The following is a 4429-nucleotide window of genomic DNA, read 5'->3' on the forward strand; positions in this document are numbered from 1 at the left end:
GGGATTCAACCACCAACCCAGGACTATACATGGTGGGACTGATTGTTCTGGCAGCATGTGTATAGTAGAGGATTGCAAAGTTGATCATCAATGGGAGGAGAGTCCCTTGGCCCCGTGAAGGTTCTATGTCCCAGTGTATGGGAATGCCAGGGCCAATAAGTGGGAGAGGTTGGGGAAAAAGAAAAAAAAAAGAATATACTAGTAGTGATGTATTATTTTGAAGTATACAGTTAATATGTTTGGAGTTATTTAAAATTTATATTGAGAAAAATGTATTTTCACTATTGCTGTAGACAAGCATCTACATAAGACTGTTAAATTGTTGTTTTTATATTAAACAACTTTTATAATACTTATTTTTATTGTTATAATATTTTATAAATCTTAAGGAATATGACAAAAAAGATATTGTAGGTATTGAAGGAGGGGTCTCTTGGAGGAGTGGGGGTACAAAAGAGAAACAAGAATGTGATTTAATTCTATTTACTTAAAATATGTTTTTAAATGTTAATAAATTCAGATAAATTGAAATCATATAACTTTTCTCATCATAATGCAATAAAAGTTTAAAGAAAATATTACACATTCACTTGGGACTGAATCTGTTCCCCGCAGGTACCAATGGAGCACATATGATAGACTATAAGTCTTAACTATGTGAATATTCCAATCTATGCGAAACATTGTGAGTGAAAAGTTTCACTTTCTAAAAAAAAGAAACTGAATCACATAGGGACATTAGTAAAACCCCAATTCTGTAAAAATCTAAACAAGCAGAGAACCCAAAGGGACAGAGTGATAGATAAGGCCTTCAAAGCAATATCTAGACTAGAAGCCCTTTTTCTAGATTTGACCTTATCATGGTCCACTGTACAACAGAAATTATACAATGTAATGATGTTGTGCTATACTGGGTACAAGGTAAAGAGAATATTCCTAGGAGCTGGTTAAATTAATTCATTTAAAGCAATGAAGCAAACAAAGCTCCACTGTTGGCCTGCATTCTTAACCTTGTGAAAATTGCTGTTAAAAATATTTTTATTAACTATATTATCAAGTTACCCAATAGACTCTCTTTATCCAGTCACTGCTAAGGAGAATTTGTGTTCTCAACTGAAAGTGAACTTAAAAAAACAAAAATAGGTTTATTTTTACTTATATGTGTTTGAGGGTGTGTTTGTGTGCCACATGAGTACAGGTGTTCAAAAAGACCAGAAGAGGATCAGGTGTCTAGAACCAGGGTTACAAGTGCCTGTGAGCCACCAGGTGTGGGTGCTGGGAAGTGAACTCATGTCCTCTGGGAACAGCAAGAGCTCCCAAACACTGAGGCATCTCCCTAGCTCCCATGAGCTTTTTTTTTTTTAATCTATTCATTTGTAAATCTTTCAGATGATGGCTTTAGTAATACTGAAGTGGAAAGGCCTTTCTCAAAGCAGTCAGGCACTCAGTAAGGAAGCCCCCGAGAGTACATCTGGTCCACGATAAATAAATGTGCTTTAAAAAAAAATTAAAAACAATGATCACTACAATCGTTCCTTATCTTGTGCATCTAGTTTTAAGATCATCCGGAAGGCTAAGGTGTGACTAAAACTCACATAGACTGACTAAGTTAAGAAAGCAGCTGTTGTCTTTAAAGCACATCAGAGATTTCAATCGAGTGGAAGACTTGCTTTCTGCTACAGCTAATAAATTTTCTAGTTCACGTATCATCAAGCTTCAGTTAAAATTAAATAGCAGCTTCACTACTGGTGAACTGAGCATGCTTCATACCTCACCTTTGAACTCCTGCCTGGAGAAGTCTGCCCCAGCTGTGGCTTAATCTCCCATTCTCGTTCTTTGCAGCATTGATGTGCTGGGAGCTATGTAGGATGCATAAGAGACCTGTGCTCAGCTCAGCTCACCGTGATGTGAGCATTCAGAAGAAACGGACATGCAAGGCAGACAGCCTTGCAACTGCAGCGATGAGTACTGTGTTCCCCAGCAAAGTGTGAGTCATCTGACTGCCGACTCAAATCACAATACCACTTTGCAAGATTAAGAGCTGAAGTTTATGCTAGAGATTTGCCTAGAAGTATTCCCTCGCCTGTGCATTGACACTCAATGCCTCCTCTTCAACACAGCAACCTCCTTCCTCTTCAATGCAGCCTTTTTTGGTACACACTGGCTAGAAAATTGTGGAAAAAATACTTAAGTGGGATGCTCATGTAGTGTAGAGGGTTACTGGTAGGGTAAAGCGATTTCTATTCTGGGTGTCTGGTTCCATAACTAGCTTGGTCGCTGACTGGTACTTTCTCACAGGTTTTATCTGGCCTGGGGATTTCTGTGGCGTCAGGTTCCTTCCCCAAGTCCCTTTACAAGAAGTATCACAGTTACAAAATGATAAATAATGTCCCCAAGCAGTATTTGAATATAGATGACAGATTCTAAATTTGGGATTTTGTTGTTTTCTTGTAAGTTTTCATAGATTTCTGAACACTTAAATGCTTAAAGAATAAGACTCCTGCCAAAGGAATGGTTTCTCCATTAACTTCAACAGCCTGGACACATAAAAGCCACTGATGTCTATTCAAAGTTAAACACGCACATTGAGTAGCTAAAAAGTCAAACTACTCGAGTTCATGTCCCACTCTGTTACTTGCTAACTGTGTGCCCTTGAGAAAACCATATTAAGTTCCTTGTTTAAAGCTATGACAGGAGCACTTCTGAAAAGAGCTGTTTCAGGTGGGACAATGTTACTGAGAAAAGATTTTAGGTGGAGAAGCGGCACCAGCAGGCACCCTCTGTTCCCCTTCATTACGCCATAGCTATCGCACGATTATGCATTTTTTGTAGCTCTCTACTCCCTCATCCTCACAGTGCCTCAAAATCCACCCCTCCCATCCCCTGTCCTCCTTTCAAACCTCTGAACTAAAAGTCCTAGAATCCTTAAAACGTGGTGAATCATTCATACTTTGGTATGAACCTGTCCTTTCTATGATGTATTTCGCTTTGTCAAGAGAAAGCTTACTACCCAAATAACCCAACTGTCAAATTCAAGAAGAATTATATTAGCCAGAGTCCTATAAAAGAGTTTTAAAAAATGTTCAACTTAAGATAAGAAGGAGTTCTTCACAGTGGGACCAATTACAAAGCCATGCAAATGGACAATGAGAAAGAACCTCCTGGGAACAACAACAGAAGGGCAGCCACCATCTCTAGGCCCAAAGGGACATAGGAAGGCAGAGGGTCCAAGGATCTAGAAGCAGTCATATAAGGTCAGCTTCTTCACTGGACAAAGGACAAACTGCCTGATGCTGAGCAAGAGCATCCAATCCAAACAACCTGAGATAGGACGACTCCCTTCCTTTTTAATTCCCTACTTCCGAATGGTTTCCCACTCAGCTTTTTGGAACAAGAAGGATCCAGAGCCGATCCTTGTAAGCCAAACAGGTAGCCTTGAAGCAGAAAGCAGACTGGAGAAGGTGGATTGGGAAACAGCTTTTTAAAGGGGACTATTTCTACTATTAAAGGGGGGGAGGGAGGAAGTGTTCTTGGGTTGGAGCACTTGTGCATCCTCTCCAGTCTTGTATTTCGGCCCTGTCACAGCTCCCAGTAGGTTAGAAAACAGCTCCCTTCCCCAGAATTCTGAAAGACTTTGAGTTCCCATAAGAGTAAATCCTGTATGCCCTCCCCCTCTCCCTCCCACCATACACCTTCCTCACTGCTTAAAAAAAAAGAAACTGGTTTCGAACATCAGGCAAGCAACATAGCTGAGCAACACTGCTCTCCAAGGTATTTCCTACCCAGCCCTAGGTCTCCAGCCTTTGGGTGGGAACAAGGAAGCAAGCAGAACATAAATTTAACAGAGAAAAGGAACCGGAGAGGCTCATTCAGATCTCAGGAAAAGGAATTGGAGACCGTGACTCACACTTCAGGCAGGATATGCAAGTGGAGAAAGAGACCCAACTGGAGCACACACCATGTAAATCCTACTTTACTGTCAGTTCACATGTAAAGGTCAGCGCTAAATGAATTTTGCACACATCACAAAAGTAAGGGAACAATGCCGAAGGCAAAAGAAAGGAGCTGGCAGAGTGCACTCCTTGCAGCCGTCAGCACTACCATTGTGGAGATGTCCCATTGTGGACTCACAGAGGCACAGAGGGGAATACAAGCACCCTGCCCTTGCAGGAGATGAAGCCAATCATCTGAGACATGGCTGATGTGCCTGAATGCTGGCAGAGGAAGCCTCCAGGGGGTGGTGAGGCTGAGGCCTGAGGAAATGAACGGACATTGTTCTTCAAAGGCTTCGGAGTGGACGGAGGATGAGAGACAGTGAGAATGCATTTGTATTCCTAGAAAACTGTTCTGTTAGGATACATTGTTTATTTCAGCTTCTCTGATAGGGCAGAAAATAGAAAGTTATATGAATGCTCATATATATATATAT

The sequence above is a fragment of the Mastomys coucha genome, unplaced genomic scaffold, assembly GCF_008632895.1.
Source record: "Mastomys coucha isolate ucsf_1 unplaced genomic scaffold, UCSF_Mcou_1 pScaffold23, whole genome shotgun sequence".
NCBI lineage: Eukaryota > Metazoa > Chordata > Mammalia > Rodentia > Muridae > Mastomys > Mastomys coucha.